The sequence below is a fragment of the Pan paniscus genome, chromosome 19, assembly GCF_029289425.2.
Source record: "Pan paniscus chromosome 19, NHGRI_mPanPan1-v2.0_pri, whole genome shotgun sequence".
Lineage (NCBI taxonomy): Eukaryota > Metazoa > Chordata > Mammalia > Primates > Hominidae > Pan > Pan paniscus.
Window position 1 is genome coordinate 45,932,593 of NC_073268.2, and position 18,708 is coordinate 45,951,300.

Genomic DNA, 18,708 nt, shown 5'->3' on the forward strand with positions numbered 1-18,708 from the left:
CCCAAATGGAATGGAATGGAATGGAATGGAATGGAATGGAATGGAATGGAATACACCCGAATGGAATGGAATGGAATGAATTGGAATGGAATGGAGTGGAATGGATTCAACCCGAATGGAATGGAATGGAATGGAATGGAATGGAATGGAATGGAATGGAAAGGAATCAACCCAAATGGAATGGAAGGGAATGGAATGTAATGGAATGGAATGGAAAAAACCCTAATGGAATGGAATGGATTGGAATGGAATCAACCCAAAGGGAATGGAATGTAATGGAATGGAATGGAATGAAATCAACCCGAACGGAATGGAATGGAATGGAATGGAATTGAATCGACTGGAATCAACCCGAATGGAATGGGATGGAATGGAATGGAATGGAATGGAATGGAATGGAATCAACAAGAATGGAATGGAATGCAATGGAATGGCATGGAATGGAGTGGAATGGAGTGGCATGGAGTGGAATGGAATCAACCGGAATGGAATGAACTGGAATATAATGGAATGGAATGGAATGGAATGGAATGGAATCAACCCAAATAGAATGGAATAGAATTACATGGAATGGAATGGAATGGAATCAACCCGAACGGAATGGAATGGAATGGAATGGAATTGAATCGACTGGAATCAACCAGAATGGAAAGGAATGGAATGGAATGCAATGGAATGGAATGGAACGGAACGGAATGGAATCAACCGGAATGGAATGGAATGGAATGGAATGGGATGGAATCGAATGGACTCAACGCGAATGGAATGGAATGGAATGGAATGTGATGGAACGGAATCAACCCGAATGGAATGGAATGGAACGCAAAGGAATGGAATGGAATGGAACCAACCCTAATGTAATGGAATTGAATGGAATGGAATGGAAGGGAATGGAATGGAATCATCCCAAAAGGCATGGAATGCAATGGAATGGAATGGAATGGAATGAAATCAAACCGAACGGAATGGAATCTAATGGAATGAATTGGAATGGAATGAAATGGAATCAACCCGAAAGGAATGGAATGGAATAGAATGGAATGGAATGGAATGGAATCGAATGGAATCGAATGGAATCAACCGGAATGGAATGGAATGGAATATAATGGAATGGAATGGAATGGAATGGAATGGAATCAACCAGAGTGGAATGGAATGGAATGGAATGGAATGGAATGGAATCATCCCGAATGGAAAGGAATGGAATGGAATGGAATGGAATGGAATGGAATCAACCCAAATGCAATGGAAAGGAATGGAATGGAATAGAATCAGCCGAAATGGAATGGAATGGAATGGAATGGAATGGAATCAGCCCAAATGGAAGGGAATGGAATGGAATGGAATGGAATGGAATCAACCCTGATGGAATGGAATGGAATGAAATGGAATGGAATGGATTGGAACGGAATCAACCCGAAGGGAATGGAATGGAATGGCATGGAATAGAATGGAATGGAGTGGAATGGAAGGGAATGGAGTGGAAGGGAATGGAATGGAATGGAATGGAATGGAATGGAATGGAATCAACACAAATGGAATGGAATGGAATGGAACGGAATGGAATCACCCCTAATGGAATGGAAAGGAATGGAATGGAATCGAATCAAATAAAACCGAATCGAATAGAATGTAATCAACCCGAATGGAATGAAATTGAATGGAATGGAATGGATGGGAATGGAATGGAAGGGTATGGATTCAACCCGAATGGAATGGAATGGAATGGAATGGAATCGAATGGAATGGGATGGAATCCAACCGAATGGAATGGAATGGAATGGAATGAACCCGAATGGAATGGAATGGAATGGAATGGAATGAACCCGAATGAAATCTAATAGAATGGAATGGAATGGAATGGAATCAACCCAAATGGAATGGAATAGAATGGAATGCAATGAAATGGAATGGAAAGGAATGGAATGGAATGGACTGAAATGAAATGCAATGTAATGGAATGGAATGAAAATGAATGGAATGCAATGGAATGGAATGGAATGGAATGGAATGGAATGAAATGGAATGCAATGGAATGAAATGGAATGGTATGGAATAAAATGTAATGGAATGGAATGGAATGAAATGGAATGGAATGGAATGAAATGGATTGGAATGGAATAAAATGAAATGGAATGGAATGGAATGGAATGGAATGAAATGGAAGGGAATGGAATGAAATGGAATGGAATGGAATGAAATGGAATGGAATGGAATCAACCGGAATGGAATGGAATGGTAAGGAATGGAATGGAATGGAACCGAATGGAATGGAATGGAATCGAATGGAATCAACCAGAAAGGAATGGAATGGAATGGAATGGAATGCAATGGAATCAAACCAAATGGAATGGAATAGGATGGAATGGAATGGAATGGAATGGAATGGAATCAACCCAAATGGAATGGAATAGAATGGAATGCAATGAAATGGAATGGAAAGGAATGGAATGGAATGGACTGAAATGAAATACAATGGAATGGAATGAAATGGAATGGAATGGATTGGAATGGAATGGAATGGAAAGGAAAGGAATGGAATGGAATGGAATGGAATGAAATGGAATGGAATGGAATGAAATGGAATGGAATGGAATGAAATGGAATGGAATGGAATGAAATGGAATGGAATGGAATGAAATGGAATGGAATGGAATGAAATGGAATGGAATGGAATGAAATGGAATGGAATGGAATGAAATGGAGTGGAATGGAATCAACCGGAATTGAATGGAATGGAAAGGAATGGAATGGAGTGGAACAGAATGGAATGGAATGGAATCCAATGGAATCAACCAGAATGGAATGGAATGGAATGGAATGCAATGGAATCAATCCAAATGGAATGGAATGGGATGGAATGGAATGGAATGGACTGGAATGGAATGGAATCAACCCGAATGGAATGGACTGGAATGCAATCTAATGGAATGGAATGGAATGGAATCAACCCAAATGGAATGGATTGGAATGGAATGGAATTAAAAGGAGTGGAAAGGAATGGAATCAACCCGAATGGAATGGAATGGAATTGAATGGAATGGAATGGAATGGAATAAACCAGAATGGAATGGAATGGAATGGAGTGGAATGGAATGCAATGGAATGGAACCAATCGGAATGCAATGGAATGGGATGGAATGGAATAGAATGGGTTGGAATGGAATGGAATGGACTCGAATGGAATCAACCCGAATGGAAAGGAATGGAATGGATTGGAATGGAATGGAATGTATTGAAATGGAGTGGAACGGAATGGAATGGGATGGAATGGAATGGAATCGAATGGAATCAACTGCAATGGAATGGAATGGAATATCCTGGAATGGAATGGAATGGAATGGAATGGAATGGAATCAACCCGAGTGGAATTGAATGGAATGCAATGGAATCATCCGGAATGGAATGGAATGGACAGGAATGGAATGGAATGGAATGGAATGGAATCAACCGAAATGGAATGGAATGGAATGGAATGGATTGGAACGAAATCAACCCGTAGGGAATGGAATGCAATGGAAAGGAATGGAATGGAATAGAATGGAAAGGAATGTTATGGAATGGAGTGGAATGGAAGGGAATTGAGTGGAATGGAATGGAATGGAATGGAATGGAATGGAATGGAATAAAATGAAATGAAATGGAATGGAATGGAGTGGAATGGAATGGAACGGAATGGAATGAAATGGATTGGAATGGAATCAACCGGAATGGAATGGAATGGAAAGGAATGGAATGGAATGGAAACGAATGGAATGGAATGGAATGGAATGGAATCAACCAGACTGGTATGGAATGGAATGGAATGGAAACGAATGGAATTGAATGGAATGGAATGGAATCAACCAGACTGGAATGGAATGGAATGGAATGGTATGGAATGGAATGGAATCAACCCAAATGGAATGGAATGGGATGGAATTCATTGGAATGGAATGGACTGGAATGGAAAGGAATCAACCCGAATGGAATGGACTGGAATGTAATGGAATGGAATTGAATGGAATGGAATGAAATCAACCCAAATGGAATGGAAAGGAATGGAATGGAATTAAATGGAGTAGAAAGGAAAGGAATCAACCCGAATGGAATGGAATGGAATGGAATGGAATGGAATGGAATAAACCAGAATGGAATGGAATGGAATGGAATGGAGTGCAATGGAAAGGAATGGAATGGAACCAACCGGAATGGAAGGGAATGGATTGGAATGGGATTGAATCGAATGAACACAACGCTAAAGGAATGGAATGAAATGGAATGAAATGGAATCAACCCGAAAGGACTGGAACGGAAAGGAATGGAATGGAATGGAATGGAATCGAACGGAAGCAACCCGAATGTAATGAAATGGAAAATCATGGAATGGAATGGAATGGAACGGAATGGAGTGGAATGGAATGGACTGGAATCGAATGGAATGGAAGGGAATCGACCCAAGGGGAATGGAATGGAATGGAATGGAATGGAATCATCCCGAATGGAATGGAATGGAATGGAATCAACCCGAATGGAGTGGGATGGAATGGGATGGAATGGAATGGAATGGAATCAACACGAATGGAATGGAATGCAATGGAATGGAATGGAATGGAATGGAATGGAATGGAGTGGAATGGAATCAACCCGAATGGAATGAACTGGAATATATTGGAATGGAATGGAATGGAATGGAATGGAATCAACCCAAATGGAATGGAATCGAACTAAATGGAATGGAATGGAATGGAATCAACCCGAACGGAATGGAATGGAATGGAATGGAATCGACTGGAATCAACCAGAATGGAAAGGAATGGAATGGAATGCAATGGAATGGAATGGAACGGAACGGAATGGAATCAACCGGAATGGAATGGAAGGGAATGGAATGGGATGGAATCGAATTGACTCAACGCGAATGGAATGGAATGGAATGGATTGGGATGGAACGGAATCAACGCGAATGGAATGGAATGGAACGCAGAGGAATGGAATGGAATGGAAAAAACCCTAATGTAATGGAATTGAATGGAATGGAATGGAAGGGAATGGAATGGAATCATCCCAAACGGAATGGAATGCAATGGAATGGAATGGAATGGAATGGAATCAAACCGAACGGAATGGAATCTAATGGAATGAATTGGAATGGAATTAAATGGAATCAACCCGAAAGGAATGGAATGGAATGGAATGGAATGGAATGGAATGGAATGGAATCGAATGGAATCGAATGGAATCAACCGGAATGGAATGGAATGGAATATAATGGAATGGAATGGAATGGAATGGAATGGAATCAACCCGAGTGGAATTGAATGGAATGGAATGGAATGGAATGGAATCATCCCGAATGGAATGGAATGGAATGGAATGGAATGGAATGGAATGGAATGGAATCAACCCAAATACAAAGGAAAGGAATGGAATGGAATAGAATCAGCCGAAATGGAATGGAATGGAATGGAATGGAATGGAATGGAATGGAATGGAATGGAATAGCATGGAATCCACCCGAATGGATTGGAATGGAATGGAATCAGCCCAAATGGAAGGGAATGGAATGGAATGGAATGCAATGGAATGGAATCAGCCCTGATGGAATGGAATGGTATGAAATGGAATGGAATGGATTGGAACGGAATCAACCCGAAGGGAATGGAATGTAATGGAATGGAATGGAATAGAATGGAATGGAATGCAGTGGAGTGGAATGGGAGGGAATGGAGTGGAATGGAATGGAATGGAAGGGAATGGAATGGAATCAACACTAATGGAATGGAATGGAATGGAACGGAATGGAATCAACCCTAATGGAATGGAAAGGAATGGAATGGAATCGAATCAAATAAAACCAAATCGAATAGAATGGAATCAACCCGAATGGAATGAAATTGAATGGAATGGAATGGATGGGAATGGAATGGAAGGGTATGGATTCAACCCGAATGGAATGGAATGGAATGGAATGGAATGGAATAGAATGGAATGGAATCGAATGCAATGGGATGGAATCCAACCGAATTGAATGGAATGGAATGGAATGGAATGGTATGGAATGAACCCGAATGGAATGGAATGGAATGGAATGGAATGAATCCGAATGAAATGGAATGGAATGGAATGGAATGGAATGGAATAGAAAGGAATGGAATGGAATCAACCCAAATGGAATGGAATAGAATGGAATGCAATGAAATGGAATGGAAAGGAATGAAATGGAATGGACTGAAATGAAATGCAATGGAATGGAATGGAATGAAACGGAATGGAATGCAATGGAATGGAATGGAATGGAATGAAATGGAATGGAATGGAATGGAATGGAATGAAATGGAATGGAATGGAATGAAATGGAATGGAATGGAATAAAATGGAATGGAATGGAATGGAATGAAATGGAATGAAATGGACTGAAATGGAATGGAATGGAATAAAATGAAATGAAATGGAATGGAATGGAATGAAATGGAATGGAATGGAATGAAATGGAATGGAATGGAATGAAATGGAATGGAATGGAATGAAATGGAATGGAACGGAATGGTAAGGAATGGAATGGAATGGAACCGAATGGAATGCAATGGAATCGAATGGAATCAACCAGAAAGGAATGGAATGGAATGGAATGGAATGAAATGGAATCAAACCAAATGGAATGGAATGGGATGGAATGGAATGGAATGGAATGGAGTGGAATGGAATGGAATCAACCCAAATGGAATGGAATAGAATGGAATGCAATGAAATGGAATGGAAAGGAATGGAATGGAATGGTCTGAAATGAAATGCAATGGAATGGAATGAAATGGAATGGAATGGAATGGAATGGAAAGGAATGGAATGGAATGGAATTTAATGGAATGGAATGGAATGGAATGAAATGGAATGGAATGGAATGAAATGGAATGGAGTGGAATCAACCGGAATGGAATGGAATGGAAAGGAATGGAATGGAGTGGAACCGAATGGAATGGAATGGAATGGAATGGAATCAACCAGAATGGAATGGAATGGAATGCAATGGAATCAAACCAAATGGAATGGAATGGGATGGAATGGAATGGAATGGGGTGGAATGGAATGGAATCAACCCGAATGGAATGGACTGGAATGCAATGTAATGGAATGGAATGGAATGGAATGGAATCAACCAAAATGGAATGGATTGGAATGGAATGGAATTAAAAGGAGTGGAAAGGAATGGAATCAACCCGAATGGAATGGAATGGAATGGAATGGAATGGAATGGAATGGAATGGAATGGAATAAACCAAAATGGAATGGAATGGAATGGAGTGGAATGGAATGCAATGGAATGGAACCAACCGGAATGGAATGGAATGGAATGGAATGGGATGGAATGGAATATAATGGATTGGAATGGAATGGAAGGGAATCGAATGGAATCAACCCGAATGGAAAGGAATGGTATGGATTGGAATGGAATGGAATGGATTGGAATGGAGTGGAACGGAATTGAATGGGATGGAATGGATTGGAATTTAATCACCTCTTATGGAATGGAATGGAATGGAATGGAATGGAATCGAATGGAATCAACTGGAATGGAATGGAATGGAATATCCTGGAATGGAATGGAATGGAATGGAATGGAATGGAATCAACCCGAGTGGAATTGAATGGAATGCAATGGAATCATCCGGAATGGAATGGAATGGACAGGAATGGAATGAAATGGAATGGAATGAACCGAAATGGAATGGAATGGAATGGAATGGATTGGAACGAAATCAATCCGAAGGGAATGGAATGCAATGGAAAGGAATGGAATGGAATGGAATGTAATGGAATGGAATGGAATGGAATGGAGTGGAATGGAAGGGAATGGAGTGGAATGGAATGGAAGGGAATGGAATGGAATGGAATGGAATGGAATAAAATGAAATGGAATGGAATGGAATGGAGTGGAATGGAATGGAACGGAATGGAATGAAATGGATTGGAATGGAATCAACCGGAATGGAATGGAATGGAAAGGAATGGAATGGAATGGAAACGAATGGAATGGAATGGAATCAACCAGACTGGAATGGAATGGAATGGAGTGGAAACGAATGGAATGGAATGGAATGGAATGGAATCAACCAGACTGGAATGGAATGGAATGGAATAGAATGGAATGGAATCAAACCGAATGGAATAGACTGGAATGAAATGTAAGGTAATGGTATGGAATGGAATGCAATCAACCCAAATGGAATGGAATGGGATGGAATTGAATGGAATGGAATGGACTGGAATGGAAAGGAATCAACCCGAATGGAATGGACTGGAATGTAATGGAATGGAATTGAATGGAATGGAATCAAACAGAATGGAATTGAATCGAATGGAATGGAATGGAATGAATCATCCCGAATGGAATGGAATGGAATGGAATGGAATGAACCCGAATGAAATGGAATGGAATGGAATGCAATGGAATCAACCCGAATGGAATGGAATGGAATGGAAAGGAATGGAATGAAATGGAATGGAATGAAAAGGAATGGAATGGAATGAAATGGAATGGAAAGGAATAAAATGATATGGAATGGAATGGAATGGAATGAAATGGAATGGAATGGAATGAAATGGAATTGAATGGAATCAACCGGAATGGAATGGAGTGGAAAAGAATGGAATGGAATGGAACCGAATGGAATGGAATGGAATGGAATGGAATCAACCAGAATGGAATGGAATGGAATGGAATGGAATGGAATGTGATGGTATGGAAAGGAATGAAATCAAACCAAATGAAATGGAATGGGATGGAATGGAATGGAATGGAATGGAGTGGAATGCAATGTAATACAATGGAGTGGAATGGAAGGGAACCAACCCAAATGGAATGGATTGGAATGGAATGGAATTAAATGGAGTGGAAACGAATGGAATCAACCCGAATGGAATGGATTGGAATGGAATGGAATGGAATGGAATTGAATGGAATGGAATAAACAAGAATGGAATGGAATGGAATGGAGTGGAAGGGAATGGAATGGAACCAACTGGAATGGAATGGAATGGAATGGAATCAACCAGAATGGAATGGAACCAACTGGAATGGAATGGAATGGAATGGGATGGAATCGAATGGACTCAACGCTAATACAATGGAGTGAAATGGAATGAAATGGAATCAACCCGAAAGGACTGGCATGGAAAGCAATGGAATGGAATGGAATGGAATGGAATGGAATGGAATGGAATCGAACGGAAGCAACCCGAATGCAATGGAATGGAAAATCATGGAATGGAATGCAATGGAAAGGAATGGAATGGAATGGAATGGACTGGAATGGAATGGAATGGAAGGGAATCATCCCGAATGGAATGGAATGCAATGGAATGGAATGGAATGGAATCAACCCGAAGGGAATGGAATGGAATGGAATGGAATGGAATGGAATCAACCCCATTGGAATAAACTGGAATGGAATGGAATGGAATGGAATGGAATGGAATGGAATGGAATGGAATGGAATCAACCCTAATGGAATGGAATCAAATTAAATGGAAAGGAATGACATGGAATCAACCCGAGCGGAATGGAATGGAATGGAACGGAATCGACTGTAATCAACCAGAATGGAATGGAATGGAATGCAATGGAATGGAATGGAACGGAACGGAATGGAATCAACCGGAATGGAATGGAATGGAATGGAATGGGATGGAATCGAATGGACTCAACGCGAATGGAATGGAATGGAATGGAATTGAATGGAATGCAATGTAATGCAATGGAGTGGAATGGAATGGAACCAACCCAAATGGAATGGATTGGAATGGAATGGAATTAAATGGAGTGGAAACGAATGGAATCAACCCGAATGGAATGGAATGGAATGGAATGGAATGGAATGGAATGGAATGGAATGGAATTGAATGGAATGGAATAAACCAGAATGGAATGGAATGGAATGGAGTGGAAGGGAATGGAATGGAACCAACTGGAATGGAATGGAATGGAATGGGATAGAATGGAATGGACTCAACGCTAATACAATGGAGTGAAATGGAATGAAATCGAATCAACCCGAAAGGACTGGAATGGAAAGCAATGGAATGGAATGGAATGGAATGGAATGGAATCGAACGGAAGCAACCCGAATGCAATGGAATGGAAAATCATGGAATGGAATGCAATGGAAAGGAATGGAATGGAATGGAATGGACTGGAATGGAATGGAATGGAAGGGAATCAACCCGAGGGGAATGGAATGGAATCGATTGGAATGGAATGGAATGGAATCATCCCGAATGGAATGGAATGCAATGGAATGGAGTGGAATGGAATCAAACCGTATGGAATGGAATGGAATGGAATGGAATGGAATCGAACGGAATCAACACGAAAGGAAAGGAATGGAATGGAATGGAATGGAATGGAATGGAATCAACCCCATTGGAATAAACTGGAATGGAATGGAATGGAATGGAATGGAATGGAATGGAATGGAATGGAATGGAATGGAATGGAATCAACCCTAATGGAATGGAATCAAATTAAATGGAAAGGAATGACATGGAATCAACCCGAACGGAATGGAATGGAATGGAACGGAATCGACAGTAATCAACCAGAATGGAATGGAATGGAATGCAATGGAATGGAATGGAACGGAACGGAATGGAATCAACCGGAATGGAATGGAATGGAATGGGATGGAATCGAATGGACTCAACGCGAATGGAATGGAATGGAATGGAATTGAATGGTATGTAATGCAATCAACCGGAATGGAATGGAATGGAATGGAACCAAATGGTATGGAATGGAATGGAATGGAATGGAATCAACAAGAGTGGAATGGAATGGAATGGAATCAAACCTAATGGAATGGACTTAAATGAAATGTAATATAATGGTATGGAATGGCATGGAATCAAACAAAATGGAATGGAATGGGATGGAATTGAATGGAATTGAATGTAATGTAATGGAATCAACCGGAATGGAATGGAATGGAATGGAACCGAATGGAATGGAATGGAATGGAATGGAATGGAATCAACAAGAGTGGAATGGAATGGAATGGCATGGAATCAAACCGAATGGAATGGACTGGAATGAAATGTAATATAATGGTATGGAATGGCATGGAATCAAACAAAATGGAATGGAATGGGATGGAATGGAATGGAATAGAATGGACTGGAATGGAATGGAGTCAACCCGAATGGAATGGACTGGAATGTAATGTAATGCTATGGAACGGAATGGAATTGAATCAACCCAAATGGAATGGATTGGAATGGAATGGAATTAAATGGAGCGGAAACGAATGGAATCAACTCGAATGGAATGGAATGGAATGGAATGGAATGGAATGGAAGAAACCACAATGGAATGGAATGGAATGGAACCAACCGGAATGGAATGGAATGCAATTGAATGGAGTGGAATGGAATGGAATGGAACCAACCGGAATGGAATGGAATGGAATGGAATGGAATGGAATCATCCCGAATGGAATGGAATGGAATGGAATGGAATGGAATGGAATGGAATGGAATCAACAGAAATGGAACGGAATGGAATGGAATGGAATAGAATGGAATGGAATGGAATCAACCGAAATGGAATGGAATGGAATGGAAAAGAATGGAATCCAACCGAATTGAATGGATTGGAATGGAATGGAACGGAATGGAATGGAATGAAACCGAATGAAATGGAATGGAATGGAATGGAATGGAATCAATCCGAATGGAATGGAATAGAATGGAATGGAATGGAATGGAATGGAATGGAAAGGAATGGAATAGAATGGAATGGAACGGAATGGAATGAAATAGAATGGAATGGAATGGAATGGAATGCAATGGAATGGAATGGGATGGAATGGAATGCAATGGAATGGAATGGAATGGAATGGAATGAAATGGAATGGAATGGAATAAAATGGAATGGAATGGAATGGAATGGAATAAAATGGAATGGAATGGAATGGAATGAAATGGAATGGAATGGAATGAAACGCAATGGAATGGAATAAAATGGAATGGAATGGATTGGAATGGAATGAAATGGAATGGAATGGAATCAACTGGAATGGAATGGAATGGAAAGGAATGGAATGGAATGGAACGGAATGGAATAGAATAGAATGGAATTCAATCAACTAGAATGGAATGGAATGGAATGGAATGGAGTGGAGTGGAATCAACCCAAATGGAATGGAATGGAATGGAGTGGAATGGAATGGAATCAACCCTAATGGAATGGAATGGAATGGAATGAACCCGATTGAAATGGAATGGAATGGAATGGAATGGAATGAACCCGAATGGAATGGAATAGAATGTAATGTAATGGAATGGAATGGAATAAAATGAAATGGAATGGAATGGAATGGAATGGAATGAAATGGAACGGAATGGAATGAAATGGAATGGAATGGAGTCAACCGGAATGGAATGGAATGGAAAGGAATGGAATGGAATGGAAACGAATGGAATGGAATGGAATGAAATGGAATCAACCAGACTGGAATGGAATGGAATGGAATGGAAGAGAATGGAATGGAATCAAACCGAATGAAATAGACTGGAATGAAATGTAATGTAATGGTATGGAATGGAATGGAATCAACCCAAATGGAATGGAATGGGTTGGAATTGAATGGAATGGAATGGACTGGAATGGAATCGAATCAACCCGAATGGAATGGACTGGAATGTAATGGAATGGAATGGAATGGAATGGAATGGAATGGAATGGAATGAAATCAACCCAAATGGAATGGAAAGGAATGGAATGAAATGGAATGGAATGGAATGGAATGGAATGGAATGGAATGGAATTGAATGGAATGGAATGGAATCAACCATAACGGAATGGAATGGAGTGGAATGGAATTGAATGGAATCAACCTCAATGAAATGGAATGGAATGGAATGGAATGGAATGGAATCGAATGGAATGGAATCAACCCTAAAGTATTGGAATGGAATGGAGTGGAATGGAGTGGAATCAACCCTAATGGAAAGGAATGGGATGGAATGGAATGGAATGGAATGCAATCAACGCGAATGGAATGGAATTAAATGCAATGGAATGGAATGGAATGGAATGGAATAGAATGGAATCGAATGGAATCAACCCGCATGGAATGGAATGGAATGGAATGGAATGGAATGGAATGGCATGGAATGGATTGGAATGGAATGGAATGGAATCCACCGGAATGGAATTGAATGGAATGGAATGGAATGGAATAGAATGGAATGGAATGGAATCAACCCGATTGGAATGCAATGCAATGGAATGGAATGAAATGGAATGTAATGGAATTGAAGGGAATCAACACGAATGGAATGGAATGGAATGGAATGCACTCAACCCGACTGGAATGGAATAGAATGGAATGGAATAGAATCAACCCAAATGGAATGGAATGCAATGGAGTGGAATGGAATGGATTGGAATGGAAGAGAAAGGAATGGAATGGAATGAAATCAACACGATTGCAATGGAATGGCATGGAATGGAATGGAATGGATTGGAGTGGAATCAACCAGAATGGAATGGAATGGAATGGAGTGGAATGGAATGCAATGGAGTGGAATGGAATGGAATGGAATGGAATGGAGTGGAATGGAATCAACCCGAATGGAATGGAATGGAATGGAACGGAATGGAAATACATCCTAATGGAATGGAATGGAATGGAATGGAATCGAATCAAATCAAATCGAATCGAATAGAACGGAATCAACTTGAATGGAATGAAATTGAATGGAATGGAATGGAAGGGAATGGAATGGAATGCAATGGAAAAAAACCCGAATGGAATGGAATGGAATGGAATCGAATGGAATGGAATGGAATCCACCTAAATGGAATGGAATGGAATGGAATGGAATTAAATGGAGTGGAAACGAATGGAATCAACCCGAATGGAATGGATTGGAATGGAATGGAATGGAATGGAATTGAATGGAATGGAATAAACCAGAATGGAATGGAATGGAATGGAGTGGAAGGGAATGGAATGGAACCAACTGGAATGGAATGGAATGGAATGGAATCAACCAGAATGGAATGGAACCAACTGGAATGGAATGGAATGGAATGGGATGGAATCGAATGGACTCAACGCTAATACAATGGAGTGAAATGGAATGAAATGGAATCAACCCGAAAGGACTGGCATGGAAAGCAATGGAATGGAATGGAATGGAATGGAATGGAATGGAATGGAATGGAATCGAACGGAAGCAACCCGAATGCAATGGAATGGAAAATCATGGAATGGAATGCAATGGAAAGGAATGGAATGGAATGGAATGGACTGGAATGGAATGGAATGGAAGGGAATCAACCCGAGGGGAATGGAATGGAAAGGAATCATCCCGAATGGAATGGAATGCAATGGAATGGAATGGAATGGAATCAACCCGAAGGGAATGGAATGGAATGGAATGGAATGGAATGGAATCAACCCCATTGGAATAAACTGGAATGGAATGGAATGGAATGGAATGGAATGGAATGGAATGGAATCAACCCTAATGGAATGGAATCAAATTAAATGGAAAGGAATGACATGGAATCAACCCGAGCGGAATGGAATGGAATGGAACGGAATCGACGGTAATCAACCAGAATGGAATGGAATGGAATGCAATGGAATGGAATGGAACGGAACGGAATGGAATCAACCGGAATGGAATGGAATGGAATGGAATGGGATGGAATCGAATGGACTCAACGCGAATGGAATGGAATGGAATGGAATTGAATGGAATGCAATGTAATACAATGGAGTGGAATGGAATGGAACCAACCCAAATGGAATGGATTGGAATGGAATGGAATTAAATGGAGTGGAAACGAATGGAATCAACCCGAATGGAATGGAATGGAATGGAATGGAATGGAATGGAATGGAATGGAATGGAATTGAATGGAATGGAATAAACCAGAATGGAATGGAATGGAATGGAGTGGAAGGGAATGGAATGGAACCAACTGGAATGGAATGGAATGGAATGGGATAGAATGGAATGGACTCAACGCTAATACAATGGAGTGAAATGGAATGAAATCGAATCAACCCGAAAGGACTGGAATGGAAAGCAATGGAATGGAATGGAATGGAATGGAATGGAATCGAACGGAAGCAACCCGAATGCAATGGAATGGAAAATCATGGAATGGAATGCAATGGAAAGGAATGGAATGGAATGGAATGGACTGGAATGGAATGGAATGGAAGGGAATCAACCCGAGGGGAATGGAATGGAATCGATTGGAATGGAATGGAATGGAATCATCCCGAATGGAATGGAATGCAATGGAATGGAGTGGAATGGAATCAAACCGTATGGAATGGAATGGAATGGAATGGAATGGAATCGAACGGAATCAACACGAAAGGAAAGGAATGGAATGGAATGGAATGGAATGGAATGGAATCAACCCCATTGGAATAAACTGGAATGGAATGGAATGGAATGGAATGGAATGGAATGGAATGGAATGGAATGGAATCAACCCTAATGGAATGGAATCAAATTAAATGGAAAGGAATGACATGGAATCAACCCGAACGGAATGGAATGGAATGGAACGGAATCGACAGTAATCAACCAGAATGGAATGGAATGGAATGCAATGGAACGGAATGGAACTGAACGGAATGGAATCAACCGGAATGGAATGGAATGGAATGGGATGGAATCGAATGGACTCAACGCGAATGGAATGGAATGGAATGGAATTGAATGGTATGTAATGCAATCAACCGGAATGGAATGGAATGGAATGGAACCAAATGGTATGGAATGGAATGGAATGGAATGGAATCAACAAGAGTGGAATGGAATGGAATGGAATCAAACCTAATGGAATGGACTGGAATGAAATGTAATATAATGGTATGGAATGGCATGGAATCAAACAAAATGGAATGGAATGGGATGGAATGGAATGGAATAGAATGGACTGGAATGGAATGGAGTCAACCCGAATGGAATGGACTGGAATGTAATGTAATGCAATGGAACGGAATGGAATTGAATCAACCCAAATGGAATGGATTGGAATGGAATGGAATTAAATGGAGCGGAAACGAATGGAATCAACTCGAATGGAATGGAATGGAATGGAATGGAATGGAAGAAACCACAATGGAATGGAATGGAATGGAACCAACCGGAATGGAATGGAATGCAATTGAATGGAGTGGAATGGAATGGAATGGAACCAACCGGAATGGAATGGAATGGAATGGAATGGAATGGAATCATCCCGAATGGAATGGAATGGAATGGAATGGAATGGAATGGAATGGAATGGAATCAACAGAAATGGAACGGAATGGAATGGAATGGAATAGAATGGAATGGAATGGAATCAACCGAAATGGAATGGAATGGAATGGAAAAGAATGGAATCCAACCGAATTGAATGGATTGGAATGGAATGGAACGGAATGGAATGGAATGAAACCGAAGGAAATGGAATGGAATGGAATGGAATGGAATCAATCCGAATGGAATGGAATAGAATGGAATGGAATGGAATGGAATGGAAAGGAATGGAATAGAATGGAATGGAATGGAATGGAATGAAATAGAATGGAATGGAATGGAATGGAATGCAATGGAATGGAATGGGATGGAATGGAATGCAATGGAATGGAATGGAATGGAATGGAATGAAATGGAATGGAATGGAATAAAATGGAATGGAATGGAATGGAATGAAATGGAATGGAATGGAATGAAACGCAATGGAATGGAGTAAAATGGAATGGAATGGATTGGAATGGAATGAAATGGAATGGAATGGAATCAACTGGAATGGAATGGAATGGAAAGGAATGGAATGGAATGGAACCGAATGGAATAGAATAGAATGGAATTCAATCAACTAGAATGGAATGGAATGGAATGGAATGGAGTGGAGTGGAATCAACCCAAATGGAATGGAATGGAATGGAGTGGAATGGAATGGAATCAACCCTAATGGAATGGAATGGAATGGAATGAACCCGATTGAAATGGAATGGAATGGAATGGAATGGAATGAACCCGAATGGAATGGAATAGAATGTAATGTAATGGAATGGAATGGAATAAAATGAAATGGAATGGAATGGAATGGAATGGAATGAAATGGAACGGAATGGAATGAAATGGAATGGAATGGAGTCAACCGGAATGGAATGGAATGGAAAGGAATGGAATGGAATGGAAACGAATGGAATGGAATGGAATGAAATGGAATCAACCAGACTGGAATGGAATGGAATGGAATGGAAGAGAATGGAATGGAATCAAACCGAATGAAATAGACTGGAATGAAATGTAATGTAATGGTATGGAATGGAATGGAATCAACCCAAATGGACTGGAATGTAATGGAATTGAATGGAATGGAATGGACTGGAATGGAATCGAATCAACCCGAATGGAATGGACTGGAATGTAATGTAATGGAATGGAATGGAATGGAATGGAATGGAATGGAATGAAATCAACCCAAATGGAATGGAAAGGAATGGAATGAAATGGAATGGAATGGAATGGAATGGAATGGAATGGAATGGAATGGAATCAACCGTAACGGAATGGAATGGAGTGGAATGGAATTGAATGGAATCAACCTCAATGAAATGGAATGGAATGGAATGGAATGGAATGGAATCGAATGGAATGGAATCAACCCTAAAGTATTGGAATGGAATGGAGTGGAATGGAGTGGAATCAACCCTAATGGAAAGGAATGGAATGGAATGGAATGGAATGGAATGCAATCAACGCGAATGGAATGGAATTAAATGCAATGGAATGGAATGGAATGGAATGGAATAGAATGGAATCGAATGGAATCAACCCGCATGGAATGGAATGGAATGGAATGGAATGGAATGGAATGGCATGGAATGGATTGGAATGGAATGGAATGGAATCCACCGGAATGGAATTGAATGGAATGGAATGGAATGGAATAGAATGGAATGGAATGGAATCAACCCGATTGGAATGCAATGCAATGGAATGGAATGAAATGGAATGTAATGGAATTGAAGGGAATCAACACGAATGGAATGGAATGGAATGGAATGCACTCAACCCGACTGGAATGGAATAGAATGGAATGGAATAGAATCAACCCAAATGGAATGGAATGCAATGGAGTGGAATGGAATGGATTGGAATGGAAGAGAAAGGAATGGAATAGAATGAAATCAACACGATTGCAATGGAATGGCATGGAATGGAATGGAATGGATTGGAGTGGAATCAACCAGAATGGAATGGAATGGAATGGAGTGGAATGGAATCAACCCGAATCGAATGGAATGGAATGGAACGGAATGGAAATACATCCTAATGGAATGGAATGGAATGGAATGGAATCGAATCAAATCAAATCGAATCGAATAGAATGGAATCAACTTGAATGGAATGAAATTGAATGGAATGGAATGGAAGGGAATGGAATGGAATGCAATGGAAAAAAAACCGAATGGAATGGAATGGAATGGAATCGAATGGAATGGAATGGAATCCACCTAAATGGAATGGAATGGAATGGAATGGAATTAAATGGAGTGGAAACGAATGGAATCAACCCGAATGGAATGGATTGGAATGGAATGGAATGGAATGGAATTGAATGGAATGGAATAAACCAGAATGGAATGGAATGGAATGGAGTGGAAGGGAATGGAATGGAACCAACTGGAGTGGAATGGA